At 60.9% G+C, this 16,296-nt stretch overlaps 1 protein-coding gene across 4 annotated transcripts in view; it reads left to right on the top strand.

Moving 5' to 3' along the window:
- Positions 1-16,296, top strand: part of AGPAT3 (1-acylglycerol-3-phosphate O-acyltransferase 3) — a 133,157-nt gene that overhangs the window by 33,705 nt on the left and 83,156 nt on the right. Inside the window, exon 1 of one of the 4 annotated variants that reach the window (XM_072739377.1) lies at positions 14,873-15,029. The exons of the other annotated variants lie outside the window; for them this stretch is intronic. The gene's annotated coding sequence lies outside the window, so the exon portion shown is untranslated. Of the gene's footprint in view, positions 1-14,872; positions 15,030-16,296 lie in introns of those variants that run through there. 4 annotated transcript variants of the gene reach the window in all.

Here is a 16,296-nt window from a genome sequence, read left to right as displayed (position 1 = left end):
TCCACCCCTGCGACCTCACAAGGGGGCCGAGAGCAGGTGTCCAGACAGAACCTGCACCTGCCCATGCGCAGTAGCACCCTTCTCAGCACCCAAAAGGGGCAAACGACCCGAGGGTCCGTGGAGGTCTGTCCACACTGGGGAGGAGCACTGGGCAGTAGGAGGGACCCGTACTGACCCCCTGCTACCACGTGGGTGGGCCTCCGGGTCCTGACGCTCAGCAAGGGAGGCCAAGGCACAAGAGAGGGCAAGTCCCAGGTGGGGTCACTCATGTGAACTGACCAGGACAGGCAGGTGCACAGACGTGGGGAGCGCAGGGAGCGGACAGCGGGGACCTTCGCAGGACAGCTGAGCCCTCCTGGTGCCACTGAGCCCCACACTGTGAAACCATCCAGGTGGCAAATGGCGTGTGTTTTACACAAGACACACGTCCCTGGGCTAGAGGGTGTGCTGGCACCGGGGTCCGCATGGGCCACCCCGCTCACGTCCCACGGAGCACAGCATCTGTTTGCCGTGTCCCCACTCCTGGGCTGAGACGGGGAGGGGAGGCGGGGGGGCCTGGCAGTGCCTCCCGGGGAGAGCCCCCCTCTCGGAATGAGAAGCTGCCCCAGGGCCGCACACATTTGCAGATGAGACCCCGCCCCTGGTGGTGTGGGGTTTGCCCCTTTAGGATTCTTCCTGCAGTTGGAGTTGGGGCGCCCTGAGCAAGTTCCCCGTCTTGGTCTCCCCTCCGGGCTGTGAGAGACGTCCTCTACCCGCAGGACGCTGGTGCGGGTGTGGACTTGGAGCCCTGCACGGGGCCTGAGGCCCTCGAGGTTGCCCCCGTGTGGACACGGCGGTGAGGACTGGGGCATGTGCCACCCCTGCCAGTCTGTGGGGCGTTATGGGGTGAGCTGCGCTGTGCCCTGGAGTGGGGCACCCCACAGGATGTGTGCCCCGGCACCCCAAGGTCATGAGTGCCCAGGCAGGGAGGACAGACCCACGCTGTGCAGGTGCATCTGTGGGGCAGAACCGTGGGGGGAGGAACCGCCTGAGTCCTGGGTTCGAGTGATCCCGGCTTTGCCACGCACGCGCCTGAGATTTTAGGCAAGGCGTGTGACTGTGTCTGAGCCTGGGTTTGCTCGGCTGTCAAAGGGGGGTGCGGTCGTCGTCAGCTGAGAACGTCGCTCCCGCTTCTGTGAGAGGGGCTCCTGCTGCGCTCGCGGGGAGGCGGTGCTGCCCTCGCGGGGTCCCCTGCAGAGCTTTCACAGTGTGCGGGGAGGGGGCGCCGCCACGGTCACTGGCGCCGTGGGGAGGGTCCGGGGTGTCAGGAGCAGCCCAGGGCTCATGATCGGGGCGAGACCCCCAGGGCCACCTTCCCCCCGGCGCCCCCTCGACGCGGAGCCAGCAGCCTTCCTCCTTGGCTGCCGGCAGCAGCCGGCCCAGGGCCCACGGACGGCTTCAGCGCAGATCCCTCACGCCGTCTGCCACAGACGCCCTCTTTCCGTGCTTATCTCGCACCATTTCTTTTTGGTTTTGTGGTTGCTGGTTTATTGTGCTTTCGAAAAGGCTGTGGCTTTGAAAACAAAACCGATTTTTAAAATTTTACCCAAGTGGAACAGAAATGCATTCTTCTTGTAAAACGTCAAAGACGAAAGTCACAGGGGCGCCCGGGTGTGAGGGGGGGCGGTGGTGGCTCCGTCAGGGAAGCGTCTGCCTTCGGCTCCGGTCATGATCCCGGGGCCCTGAGATCGAGTCCCACATCGGGCTCCTGGCTCGGCGGGGAGTCTGCTTCCCCTCTCCCTCTCCCTCTCCCTCTCCCTCTCCCTCTGGGGCTCCCCGCTGCTTGTGCTTGCACGCTGTCTCTCAAATAAATAAATAGGATCATTAAAAAAGGAAAAAAAAATCCGTGGTCACGGAGCTTCTGGGTAGGTGACAGCGTCCATGTGCTCCCCAGCTCGGTGCTCAGGGCCCCTCAGGCCTGGCCCGTGCACCCGCCCCTCTGGGTGCTCGTCTGCAGCCTTTGGAACAGGTGTTCAGCGTGAGGAGGCCCCGCAGTGACCCACGGCCCAGGGCCATCGCCCCATCCCAGGCTCCCCTCCCTCCGGTGCTTGGGAGCGTGGGGTGTGCCTCCCAGGTCCCCGGCCATGCGCCCGCACACTGTGTGGGGTGCTCTGCAGCGTGTTTTTCCCCCCAGATGGCACCATGTAACACATACCACGTGCTACTGGTCTTTGAATTCAACTCTGCGCCTTGAGCTTCCGAAATGTCAAACAGCATCTCTCATGATATCCGAAGTGATGCCCGCAGATTCAACCCGGGGTCACCGGCCTGTCCTGCCCCGGCTCCGGCTGCCCCCACCTCTGTTAGCCTGTGGAGGGCCCCTGGGGGGTGACGTAACCCAGCCAGCGTTGCCATTGTGCCCATCGCCCTGTGGGGTCACGCTGCCCGGGTCCACAGTTCTGGGTAAATCCGTGCGCTTTCCTTGAATCTGGACGGAGAGTTGGGTCATAGCGGGAGCAAGCGGGAATTTGGGGTTGAGGTCAAAGGGCCTCACTGACCACCCGCCCCCATCCAGCCCTGGTGTTCCTCCCGCGCCCCAAGCCATGCGCGGTAGGGCTGGCGCTTGCTGGCGTCTCTGTTCACTGGCATCTGATGATGACTTAGGACGTCCACACGGGGGGCTGCGAGTGGACTGGAGCGGTGGACCTTCACCCAGTGGCTGTGTCCTCACGTGGAGGCCGAGAAGCCGTGGGACGACGGGGGCGCAGAGTGGGCTGATGTGCCCGAGCCAGGGGACCCCGGAGCCCCCAGAGCTGGATGAGGCAGGGCCTTGGGAAAGGGCGGGGCCCTGCGATGCCCTCACCTGGACTTGCGGCCCCCAGCAGGGGGAGGACAGCCGTCCACCGCTAAGCTGCCCGCGTGGGCCCGTGTGAACAGCGGCCCCGGGAAGCTCCTACTTCAGGTAATTTATGTCATGGAAATGGCTTTTATGGCTACATCCTGATCCCGTCTCCACCCCCCAAACATTCCTGGGAAGGGAGAGGCACCGGATAAGCGTATCCCATAAACCCGTCATCTTGCGCAGAACCCCAGGATCTACGCAGGGGCACTGGGAGCAGCCGAGGAAGCGGGAAGCCGGCGGTGTGGACGGAAACACATTTCCAGCAGAGCCCACCCCGCGGAAGCCTTCCTCCTGGCGTTGGCTATGGGGCTTCTGGGGGGCCTCCTGCTTGGTGGCCTTGGGCCTCAGGTGGGTCTGGCCCCCACGGACGCCGCTCTGCTCTGCGCGTCTTTGAGAAGCTCCTGGGAACTAGGTGGGCTCAGCGCCGAGCTGGGTGGAAGGGACACCTCCAAGGTCCCTCCGTGTCTGAGGCCTCAGCTTCGTCTACACCAGGGGCTGCATGAGCTTTCCCCGTGGTGCCCTGGCGAAGTCAAGCCGCCGACCTGCGCCCTGGGTTGTCTTGGGCCGGGTCTCCGCCTGCGAGCACAGGGCTGAGGCCTAGCGGAGTCACGTTCACCTTGTCTGGACAGTCTCCTCGGCCTGGAGGTGGGCATGCTGCATGCCCACGGATGGGCCAGGCCCCTGGGAGGCTGGAGGCCACCTCGGTGACCCTGGGAGGGAGGCTGGGCCCAAGCGGCCTGCGGGCATGGGGAAGAGAGGCAGAGTCAAGCTACAGCGGAGATGGGGCGCCCCCGCTAAGGGAGCACCCAGAGAATGCTCGGACACCCCCTTCCCGTGAGCCTGCCAACACAGGCCCCTTCCTCCCCGAAGCAGACCCTCGGGCGGAACACGCAGCTCAGCCCTCTCCCTCCTCCGTGGGGCCGGGACCCTGACACGGTTCCCGGATAGCTGGGCGGCACTGACGTCCGACAGGCATTGGGGACCCGCCCTCGCGGGTGTCCTCAGGGCACAGGTGCGTGGATGCACACCTCGGCCAGAGCAAAGCCCTCTTCACTTTCTTTATCAGGACATTTTGTCATCGAGCTTGGACGGAGAGCAACCCTAGGAAGAGGTGCACTACTTTCCTCTGTCCCGGATTCCTTCCCGGATTTCACCGGGAAGTGAAATCAATCACCTTAAACATGAGGACGTTTGCGGGAGCAAATATTCTTTTGCTGTATCTTTGTTTTGGTAAAGGCAGTCTGTCAATTGTCTGGATTCTAAGTTCTGGAAAACAAATGCCATTTTCATATCGAATCCCGTCATGACCCGACACGTGCCCTCACACGGGGACAGACCAGTCTCTGCGCGGTCAGCGTGGGCCGCATGATGCTCTGGAGCGGGGGTGACAGGCAGAGGGCGCGGGGTCAGGGAACAGCCCCACGGGGCAGGTGGCTGTGCTCTCAACCGACTCGGGAGAGCGGAGGGGGCCCGGAGCCCTGCTCGGCCCGGCCCTGTGTCTGCGTGGGGCCGAGGGGGTGGCCCACCCAGGTCCTCGAGCCCTTCTCAGGGGGCCGTGGGCTCAGCTCCGGGGTTGAGTCTGAACACCCAGCCGAGGAACCCCCAGAGTTGCCGGAGCTCGGAGAGGGGCCTGGACCGAGTCATCTCGTGGTGCCTCCAGCAGAAAGCACACCTGCCGCCACGTGAGTCTTGGGCTTCCAGCCTCCAGGCCTGGAGACAACACCGTTCGCGGTCTCTGTCTGCAGTGTGTACTCGGCGGTGGCCGCCACAGGGCGCGCACCCGGGGCGTGGGAACAGGAAATACGTGACCGTGTTCGGAGCAGGAAGGGAATGCAGCAGGAATGTTTTTCTTTTTCCTGCAGCCTGGCTTTTCTGGATTTGCTTCGATTTTGATTTATTTTTAAATTATTTATTTATTTGTTTATTTATTTTAAAGATTCTATTTATTTATTCATGAGAGACACAGAGAGAGAAGCAGAGACACAGGCAGAGGGAGAAACAGGCTCCCTATAGGGAGCCTGATGTGGGACTTGATCGCAGGACCCAGGGGTCACCCCTTGAGCCGAAGGCAGACACTCAACCACCAAACCGCCCAGACACCCCTTGATTTATTTTAAAGATAAAGCCTTTCCGGCAGTGGTTCTCAGACTCAGGGTGGGTCGAGTCTCCTGGAGGGCTTGTCGGAACCCAGATCACATGGCCCCATCCCGGAATTATTGGTTCACTGGGTCTGCAGTGAGCTTGGAAAACTTCCCTCCCGATGCTCACGTCTGGCCCAGGGCAGGCCCAGGGCCACCTTTTCAGAGCGACTGCTTTATGGAGTCCGACAGGTAAATGCACAAATAATTCACATCATAAAAAAGAAGCCCCGACCTTCCACAGTGAAGAGTGAGGAAGAACGGATAGAGGCGATCGTCAAGCCCACCGGAGCTCGTGTTACCCACACCCCACGCCAGGCACCCCATGAGGCCCTGTTGACCTGATACCTTATTGATCCTCACAATACTCCGAAGACGGAGGTACTTTACTTTCCCATTTGAAATGGGAAAACAGGCACAGGGAAATTAAGAAACCTGCCTGAGGTTGCTCAGCCATAAGCTGCAGAGCCAGGATTCGAACCCAGGAGACTGGCCCCTCGAGGATGGAAGCTCAGGCCGGACTAATCGTGTGGATTAGATAGGACCTGCCTCCCACTGGGACCGTCCAGGATCAAACTGCTCAGATGCCTCGATCTCAGTGATAGCGTGGATTTTCACCTGAGGCCTGCCTGCGTGCAGGGGACAGGGCTCTAGGCAGGGGGACGGGACCTGCAGCTGTCGGGCGTCCCTTGGAGCCATGTCAGCCACGGACACGTGCTCAGGAGGGACACCAGCCTCCTCCCTTCAAGCTCCTGGGGTGCTCCCCAGGCCTAGACAGGGCAAGACATTCCCCAAACCACTGCCTCCCAGAGAGCACCCGCTGGGTGCTGAGCACAGTCTGAGAGGCCCGGGGCCTAGGCAGTGGGCAGGCGGTGGGGGCACAGAGGACCGGTTCCCTCCCTCCCACAGTCACCTATTGGCAAGCGCCTCCCCATGGGCTGGTGAGCTGGTGAGAGAGGCCCCATGGGGACAGGACAGGGAGGAGGGGAGATGGCTTCTCAGAGGACGGTCACGGGGTTGCATGACTCTCACCCGGCAGGGCCACCGTGGACGTGGGGTGCTCTGAGAGCCCGTCTGCAGAGACAGCAGGGAGATTCAGGGTGGCCTGGGGGTGACGTCGGGGCCAGCAGGGCTGCTAGTGGGCGGGCAGGGGGTCCGCAGGGGTAGCAGAGACGTCCTGCCACCGGAAATGGTCACCTCGCAGCCCACTGAGGCGATGCGGCACCGACGGCCCTCACTGTATTGTTTTGCACAGGAAGATGTGTGATGGCGCAGGGCAGCAGGGGCCCTGGCGAGTGGCAGGTGCACGGCAGGCGCCTCAGCCTGTGTCCCGGCGAATAGGTCCCACCAGGCAAGGGGCCTGGGGCCACCCACTGGCCTGGAGCGTGGAAGGGCACCCAGCCCGTCTGGGGGCAGACGCCTCATACACCCTGGATGGATGCCGGCCCTCGCGGTTGTCATTTAAATTACCAAAGCGTGGTTGACTGTGGCAGGTGTGCAACAGTGAGGCACGATTCTGGCAGATAATCGCTGCTCACCTTGGTGAGGGCAGTCGGCACACATTAGTAGCGTATTATCGACCGTGTTCCCCAAGACGTACTCCTCACCCCCATGACTCGTTTATTTTATAACTGGGAGTTTGGGCCTCTGCGTGCCCCTCTCCTGGCTCCCCCATCCCGCCCTCCCCTCTGGCAACCACCAGGCTGTTCTCTGTGTTTATGAGCCTGTTTCTCTGTTTGTTTGTTTGCTATCTCCCGTATAAGTGAGATCATACGGTATTTGTCTTCCTCCGACTGGCGTATCTCCCTGAGCCTAATACCCTCTAGGTGCATCCACGTCGTGGCAAATGGCAAGTGTTCATTCTGTTTTATGGCTGAGGAATACTCCATCGTGGAGACACCACGTCTCCTTTATCCATCCATCAGTCAGTGGACGCTTGGGCTGCTTCCCTATCTTGGCTACTGTGGGTGATGCTGCTGTAAACATCGGGGTGCATGTATCTTTTCAAATTGGTGTCTGCATTTTCTTTGGGTAAATAATCAGTGGTGGAATTATTGGATCGTAGGGTAGCTCAATTTTTATCCCTTTGCGGACCCTCCACGCTGTTCTCCAGAGCGGCTGCGCCGGCTTGCATTCCCACCAGCAGTGCACGAGGGCTCCTTTTTCTCTGTATCATCACCAACACTTGTTTCTTGTGTGCGCGTGTGTGATTTTAGCCGTTCTGACAGGTGGGAGGTGGGATCTCATTGTGGTTTGGACGTGCGTTTCCCCGATGATGGGTGATGTGGAGCATCTTCCCATGTGTCTGGTGGCCATCTGGGCATCTTCTTTGGAGAAATGTCTGTCCGGCCCATGTTTTCTTGAATAATGACCGTCAAAGCCAATCGCAAAGGGCCAGGCATGTGCTGGCTGAATGGATGGAGGTGGGCAGATGGCAGCCACTGAGCGGATCCCCCCCCTGAGAGACCAGCAGGGGTCAGAGTGGGGGTGGAGGGTGCCCCCCGTGGAGGTAGGAGTCCTCCCTCGTGGGCAGGCTCCACCTTCCCTGGTGCACAGGGAGATCTTACAAATTCATACCTGCTCTTCGTCAGGGCAAAACCATCCTTGAGACCTCAAGCCTTCCAGACGGGGCTCTAAAGTCACTGGCTGCGGGGTTGCCATAGAAGGCTCCGCTCTCAGCGGTCCACCTGCCGCTCAACTAGCAGGAGCTTGGTTCTAGATCGTCTGGTGTTGGAGTGGTGCTTGTGGGGGCGGTGGTACACGCCTGGGGCCAGGGGGTCCCTGGGCGGGGCAGGGGAGCTTCCCTTGCAGACAGCCAGCCCGCTTCCATTTGAGGGGGGATGTCGGGGGCCCCCCGAGAGGCCCAAGGGCAGAGGCCCTGGAGGGGTGGGCGCCACGTGTGCTCAGGTCTCTGGGCAGCGACAGTGGCAGACGTGTCACATGTGGCCTCTCATCTCACCGACAAGTACCTTTGCACCAGGAATTCCGACCTCTAGTTGCTCCAGAGGTCAAACACGTGAGGTCGCAGGCTGTGACGTCGGGGAACCGGCAGGGATCTGGCCATTGCAGGAGGGGCTGCAGAAGGAGCTAGAAGCTTGCATGTCCCCAGGAGAGAGGGTCAGAGACAGAGGGGGGGCTGCATCCCGAATAGGCATCCTGCCGACGCCCTAGGAGGGAGCCTGAGCTGCAGCCCCTGGGCGCGGGGCGCGGTGACCATCCAGGCAGCCTCCACCTGCCGGGGGCTTCCGCCCCTGTCCTCAACTGTGCGGGGCTCTCTGTGAATGACAAGTGCCTGGCCAGCTGCGGGGGGAGGACAGAGGGTCTGTCAGTTGTACTTTTATTCACGTTATTCACAGGGTGCTGGGCAGAGAAGCTCTCCAGCCAGAGGACCAGGCCTTGATACGCCCGGGCTGTGACCTCAGGCAGGTTACTTAGCCTCTCTGTGGTTCGGTTCCCCCTACCCCCCCGAAAGCGGGACAACAGGTCCCTACCTCGTAGAGTTGTTAGAGCAGCGTGGCATGTGGAGGACCCGCGGCAGGTGTCGGCTACTGTCACCACCCCCATCACCGATGTCATCACTGTCTCCTCGTCCCTGGCCCTGACTCTGACCCGCTGGGCCGGCAGGTGCTGAGACTCTCTCGGTGGAGGATCCCTGTAAGGGGCGGGGGGTCAGACGGGTGCTCCTTTTGATCTTGTTTCCTCTTTCCTGCCAGATTCCTAAGCCCCGTTAGCTCTTGTTCCCCAGAGGTGGAAGCCCCAGCCGAGGGCCCGGCCGAGGGGAGGCCGGGACAGAGGCGCTCATTGCCCGCGCCAGCCGGCATCTCCGTCCGCCCGCGTGAGCCCAGTCGGCCCCCACGGCCGGCGCACCCTTGACATCCCCTGCCCTGGTGCCCTTGAACCAGTGAGACACAGATGACTTTAAAATGCTTTTCAGCGTTACATAAGGAATACATGCTTATTGCAAAAAAATAAAAATAGCGTGAGAGAGAGAGAATACAAATATGTAGGCCGAGGGGGCCTGTTTGGGGGGCTGTCACCCCCAAGGTCGTGTTAAGTCTTGTACTCGGCATGTGTTAAGTGTGGCTGTATTTGGCGGGGGGTTCTTTAAAGAGGTCACTGGATGGGCCCTAATGTAGCACGACTGGTGTCCTGAGAAGAGGAGAGACACAGCACAGGGGACAACCAGGTGGCATTTACACGTCCAGGAAAGAGGCCTCGGAGGAGCCAGCCCTGCCGACACGGTGACCTGGACTTGTAGCCTGCAGAGTGAGAGGGTGGCCGCTGGCTGAGCCGGGCAGGCTGGGGGTTTGAGAGTGCAGCCCGCAGGCAGCACGTGTACCGTGTGTGGTGAGGAGCATGCTGGTCCCTGCAGACCCCCCGCTGCGCAGCGCCCAGGGTGACAGCACCTTTGCAGCTGTTCCTGCGGATGGTACACAGGGGCTGGGGGGCAGCGGGGGCCAGGCGGGGCGCTGGTGGCCTTCCAGGGTAGAGGTCAGACGGTGGCGAGAGCTGTGAGGACGCGGAAGGATGCTCCCGGGAACACTGGGAGGTGGCGGGGGTGGTGGGGGCGGGAAGGGTCCCTGGGAGGGAGCCTGGCAGCTGAGACACCAGGGGAGGGGTGTCAGAGAAACCTCTCGCATGGCCTTCCCTGTGCAACTTCACCCGGTCCTCTGGAGGCCTCTTGGGGCAGGTGCGGTGGCTCCCTCACTCCCTTGAACCGTACAGGGAACGGAGGCCCAGGACAGCAAGATGACCGCTCAGCCGGGTGACAACCGTGTCACCCCCCCCGCCACCCCCAGAACCAGCCCCATGGCATCAAGTCCAAGGGTCCTTCTGTCTGGGGGTGACCATGCTCGTCCCCACCAGTTTTGGGTTCAGACGCAGAGGCGGCTTGCAAGGTAGAGCCGGTACCATCTAACAGAGGGGGTGGCGGGGGGTGGGGGACACCTGCGAGCCCAGCCTCGACCCCCAAGCCCTGCCAGGCCCCAGGAAACGGGAACGCGCAGTCACCTTGCAACTGCACGATCCTCATGGACAGCCCGTCCCCTCACTAAAGGATGCACTGATTTTTTTTAAAAGATTTTATTTATTTATTCGAGAGAGACAGAGAGAGGCAGAGACACAAGCAGAGGGAAAAAGCAGGCTCCATGCAGGGAGCCCAATGTGGGACTTGATCCTGGGACACTGGGGTCACACCCTGGGCCATAGGCAGCCACCTGGGCTGCCCAAGGATGTGCTAATTTTGTGTGACATGACAGGACCGTCGGGTCCCTCCTCCACTCAGCGTTTCCAGAAAGTGCCACTGAGCTTGCTCTTAATGCCCCGGCTGGTGCGTGGGCCACTTCCTCACGGGGCCAGGGCCCAGCCTCTCCTTTTCCACTGTTACTCTGAGGATTTGGGTTTGTAGAGCGTTTGCTTCCCCATCACGTGGCGCCATCACCTGTGCCTGTGCTAAGGCAGGTAGTAACCGCCCCCCTAAACTCTGGAGGTTCTCCTCCTCGCCTAGTAACACGCTGGGCTGTTTTCTTCTGGAAGTGATTCCTCGAGCCCGCCGACAGCAGTACCGACCGGCTCTTTCCTACAGCTCAGGGATTCGGTAGGCCTGTGAGCTGGGTTGCGGCTCTCCTACATCGGAGATGCCACATCTGGACAGGTGACCTTGTAGAAATAGCATGTACTTTTGTTTGTTTTGTTTAATTTTGAATGCCAGAGAACAATTTGAAAGCTGATTTGGTGCAAAGAAAAAAATTAGAATTTTTGTGTGTCCGGGTGGGGCTGCAGGTGGGGGTGGGGTGGGAGGGGGGAGGGTGTGATCCTTTGATAGATCACACGTCCTGTGTGGGTTTCCTGCCCACCTACCCTGCCAGCCCCAGGTTGTGGGCGAGGAGCCTGGGCCGCTCAACGATGGAGAGGCCAGGGGGCCTTCAGGGCGGGATCTGCACAGACAGCCCCCTTCATGTGCAGAGTTGGGTGCAGCACCCGGGAGTGCCCCGGTCAGGCAGTGTTTCTAACGGGCAGGGGCAAAGTCTCCTTTGCAGGTGCCTGTGTCAGGAGAGGCCTCCAGGCACAATGCAGCCAGTGGGGTTTGGGGCACTAGGAGGGCAGGACGGGGCAGGTGGAGTCTCAGGCCTTGGGGCAGCTGCTGACCAAGGCCTGGAGCCAACATGGCCTGTTAGAGGCACCAGGCCGTGAGCTGACATGCTGGGGTACCCCACCCGCTCCGACTGGCTGCAGGGACAGGGCCTCACAGCCTGACTCTGGTCACCCTGTCTTTGCCCCCTGGCCCAGCTGCCCACCTCTCTGGCTCCCCTACTCTACCCAGGGAGACTAGGATGCCGATGGCGGTCCATGGCTATCAGCGGGGTGGCTCTGGTCGGAACAGCCCCTGCACTCAGGCCACAGGTCCTCAAGCCCCACAGCTCGGCCACTGCATCCAGAAGCCCCATGGCCGAGTATGAGGGGGTGAGGCTCCTACTGCAGCTAGAATGAGCCTGGACTCAAACCCAGGGCTCTCCCCCGGCGCAGAGGGCTTCCCCACGTGCTGGACGTTTGCCTGAGGTCTGTCCTCGGCTGGGCACTGGCTTCACCCACTCGTGTGACCTTGACTCTGACCTCCAGGCTGATCACAGTTTCTCAACAACCACCTCGGGGCAGGGTCTCAGAGTGTCGGGGGCTTCCAGGCTCTGCGTCATGAAAAATCCCTTTTGAGGGTTTTCAGCCCTGTAGAAGCGCATTTTTAAAAACACTTTGTCTCCTGTGGGGCTCCTGGGTGGCTCAGCTGGGTAAGCGTCTGACTCCTGATCTCAACCCAGGTCTGATGGTTCAAGCCCCCTGCTGGGCTCCAACGCTCAGCCTGGAGCCTACTTAAAATAATACTTAGTCTCCTGAAAAACTTGCATTTGTAACCACTGTTTTCCTGCTATATACTAATTAAAAACATATACAGTATCTCTCCATTTGAGGCTAGTGTTAACTGCTGGAGTTCATCAATTTCCAGCAAAGTCACTATCTTTAGTTTTGGTAAACTTTTACATCTTGGTTAAAAATAAACTCTAGGCTTTGAGAAATGCCGGAGCTAGCCCCTCGGCCTGACTCTCTTGGCACACACTTGGGGATCAGGGAAGTCTGGGGTGGGAACCTCCTTGCTTTATAGGAAACTAAGACTCACATGGGCCATGTCCTTGACCAAGGTCACAGGCTAAGCTCTGAGCTTAGGCTCTGAGTCCCCCCGGGGCAGTGACATCCGTGTCCAGCTGCCCCAGGAAGCCTTCCTCAATCCGGACTCACCTGGAGCCCACAATGCCCTCAGAGCACTTGAGGCCTACGGGCAGGGCTTGACCAGAGTGAGCGAGAGACTCTGAACTGGAAAGACTGCTTCTAGGCTGCTCCTTGGCCTCAGGGTCACCTCCTGGGGTCTGGTTTATTTACCTGGTGGAACGGTTATCAGGTTATCAAGCAAGTTGGTTTGGAGATTTAGAGCAAATAATGAATGGGGAGTCCCCCTCCCAGGACCTACCTCACACTCAGGCTGTACCCAAAGGCCACTCCCCTCCTTCCTAGGCATGCAGAAAGCCCCTCACCTTGCAAATCTGTGCCTGTGAACACTCTGGCTAAGACCTGTCCTTTCCCCGTTTTAATTTAAGCGGTTCAGGGGGGACCTAAGTCTCTCTCCCAACACAGAGAACTTGGTTACTGGGGTCACATGGAGCCGGGGCACTGCGGCTGAGTCAGGCCGCGGCCCTGCTGCCCGCTGCGGGCTGGCGGGTGAGACACCGAGCTTCCCGGTGCCTCAGTCTCTGCAAATGTGGAACAGATGCCGGTCGTCTCTACCTCAGGGCTTTGTCTGGGTACGTAGGTGAACTAAGGCGCGCATCTAATAAAGTCGGGGAACCTCAGCGAGGACCACATTTCCCAGCCAGCCCGGCACGTGCTCCGCGCAGGGCCCGGTAAGTAGTTAAGGGCTGCTTGGCTGACTTCCAAGCTCTGTTTAAATGTTTACTCTGCTCATATGTTCAGCTGAGCTTTTCCAGATGCAAATTCCTGCTAGCTTAGGTCTGAGTGATCATAGATTCTATCTGAATATGGATTAGATTACACTGATGGTGCTTTACTCTGTCGAGACAAGTAGTATTTTGAGCTGATCTAGAAGTTCAGAGTGACTATTAAGGGGCCACCGAGCGTCTAAATGATGAGGTACATTTAATTAGTTTAAAAACATATTTCTAAAGTGTGTGCATATGACAAATTTAAATGTGACTACCTAGCAACAATGAAGTCGACCTACCCCTGTCCAGCCGAGAACAAAAGAGCCGATAACTCTTTATCTTTCCAGAAGTTTTCTGGACGGATGGCTGCATATACACGGCTTTTTTTTTTTTTTTTTTATGATAGTCATACAGAGAGAGAAAGAGAGGCATAGACAAGGCAGAGACACAGGCAGAGGGAGAAGCAGGCCCCATGCACCCGGAGCCTGACGTGGGATTCGATCCCGGGTCTCCAGGATCGCGCCCTGGGCCAAAGGCAGGCGCCAAACCGCTGCGCCACCCCGGGGATCCCTGCACTGCTTTTCAATACGGCAAAGAGATTCTTGTATACACACTGCCCTGCATCTTCACTCTCTCTTTTGACTTAACAAATCTTGCAGATTATGTAATATCAGCATATATAGTTAGCATATTAATTTTTTAATGTTCTAGATTAAAAATTCTTTTTAATATATTAAAAACAGGCTGGAATTTATTCAACCAGATGTCTGTGGGTTGTTTTCAGATTTTTGTAATTCTATGCCCGAAGTCAGAACATCCTTACTTGCACATCTGCAGGTGCCTGTGAGAATTTTACCTGTAGGATGGGACAGCGAGGAGGAGCGGCGGCGCAGGCTGCAGTTTTACCAGTAATGATTTTCCAGCAGCCCTGCAAACCGTAACTTCTTTTTCAAGGATTAGGGAATTGTGAGTAGAACAGGTGCATGTATGTTTATTTTATTTTATTTTAGCCCAAGTGTTTTCTGAAATAATTGGAGGAGGGTTGGAGGAGGGTTAAAGGAGATACAAGCCGAGTAAGGGCGCCTGGTATCTCAAGTAGTTTCCCACCGAAAGCCGCCCACCGCCCACCGCCCACCGTCCAAGCTCAGGGGCGCAGGCGGCGGGGCAGGCCGGGGGAGATGACCCTCGGCCGGGCCAGGCTCCCTGGGGCCGCTTCCTGGCCCAGCCACCAGCAGGTGCTCCGTGGGGAACTCCGGGGGGGGGGGCGCCCAGGGACCCGGGGCCCCGCGAGCGAGCGAGGCAGGTTCCCGGCCGCCCCGCCCCCCCCCCAGGGTTCCGGGAAGCTTCCTCCCGGGTCAAATCGATACAATGTTGCCAGCGGCTGCAAACTATAAATAAGTCAAAGGGCGCTGCACGTGGGTCGGAAATCCGTCCTCCGCCCGCCCCCCGCGGCGCCGCGACCCGGGCCGTGACCCGGGCCAGGGGAGGAGCTCGCGCCCGGAAACAGGCGGGGGCGCGGGGGCGGGGGCGGGGGCGCGGGGGGCGGGGGCTCGCGGGCCGTCTCCCCGCCCCCGGCCGGCCTCGCGGCCCCGCAGCCCACGTGCCCCGCGCCGTCCCCGCCCCGGGCTCACGCGCGTCCGCTCCCGACCCCGCCGGCCCCTTCCCCGCGCGCCCCCGCCGCCCCCGCGCCCCCCCCCCCGCGCGCCCCTCCCCGCGCCCCCCCCCCGCGCGTGTCCCCGCGTGTCCCCCCCGCGTGTCCCCGCGCGTGTCCCCCCCGCGTGTCCGCCCTCCCCGCGCGCCGGCGGAACTGTGGGATCGCCGCGCACAGGAAGTGGCGGGGCGGCGCGGCCGAGGGCGGAGGGCGGCGGGCCGGGCGGGGCGGGATGGGGGCCGGGGGCGGCGGGCGCCGCACTCGCTGAGGCCCGACGCAGGGCCGGGCGCGCCCAGGGCCGGAGCGCAGCGGCCGCAGGGGCCGCCGAGGGAGCCGAGGCCGCGCGCGCGACGAGCAGGTGGCGGCGGCTGCAGGTGAGCGGCGCGGCCCCCGGAGGTCGGGCCCCCTCCCGCCGCCCGAGGTCGCTCCTCCGCCCGAGGTCGGCCCCGCGCCCGCGCCCGCGCCCCGCGCCCCGCGCCGCAGTGGGCCGGCTGCGCTCCGCCCGGCGCGGGGCCTGCGGGAGGACGAGCTGCGGGGGGCGCGGGGGGCGCGGGGGGCCGGCCCGGGGCCTCCCCGCTGCCCGGTCCGGCCGGGCCCGGGACACGTCCCCGCGCGCCCCTCCGGGGGCCTCGCGGGGAGGGCGGTGGGGGGGCCCCGGGGGAGGGGCGCCCGGGCCGAGGCAGGGCGCGACCCCCCGCGACCCCCGTCCCGTCCCCTCTCCCCGCGGGCTCCGCTCGCTCGCTCGGGGCCTCCTGCGACCCCCCCCCCCCCGCGGACGCGACCTGCCCCCTGCCTGGCTCGGGGGCGCTGGGGACCCGGACCCCGCGCGGCGCCCCCTCCCCGGACCCGACCCCGTCCCCGACCCCGACCCTGCGCGCCGAGGCCGAGTTTCACTTTTTACCCAACCCGCGGGAGGGCTGCAGGTGGGGCCGCGAAGGGGGGTGGCGGATGCTGAGTTTTCACATTTGACTTTGGCGTTTGGACCAAGGCCGACTGTGAATTTCCACGGTTCCAGTCAAGTGATGGGGTCAGCCCGTAATCCAAGAGCCCCAAGAGCCGTCGGGGGCGCAGCCACCTCCACCCCCAGGGCCGCCCCCAGGGCCCTGGAAAGGAGGGCTATTAGCACTTGAAGCTACCTTGAAAAATTGTGCAGTTTTTTTTTTTTTAAACTTTGAGAGAAGTTGAGTGCAGTAGGAAAAATGCTCTCATAAATGGCTTCCTGCACCTTTTTTTTTTTTTAAGCACACTACTAACAATCTTGCCTAAGGGAATATTTGAGCAGGTGGGTTCTTTTTCCTAGGAAAGAGGATCTTACTAGAAGGAAAAACGAGGACCGTTGGCCTTCAGAGAGTCTGGGATGGGACGCAGCCGCCCATCAGAGAAGTGACAGTCATCCCAGGGAGCCCAGCTCCACCACTGCTGAGCTGGTGCTGGTGCTGGTGGGGCCCAGAGCAGTGGGGCTAAGCCCAGAACCCGCCCGGGACATGCTCCAGGTTGCAGCTCTGCAGGCTGATGATGCTCACTTAGGGGTTCCTAGTCCTCACTTCTCTGTTGAAAGCTTCCTAAGGGGTCCCAGATTCTGAACATTCTCAGATTTGATCGCTTTCTTGCTGCTCCTCCCGCTTTTCTGGATCATCACAA

Source organism: Vulpes vulpes, chromosome 15 (genome assembly GCF_048418805.1).
Source record: "Vulpes vulpes isolate BD-2025 chromosome 15, VulVul3, whole genome shotgun sequence".
In the NCBI taxonomy this organism is placed as follows: Eukaryota; Metazoa; Chordata; class Mammalia; order Carnivora; family Canidae; genus Vulpes; species Vulpes vulpes.
The sequence above is the reverse complement of the archived record's forward strand: the minus strand, read 5'-3'. Positions and strand labels throughout refer to the sequence as shown.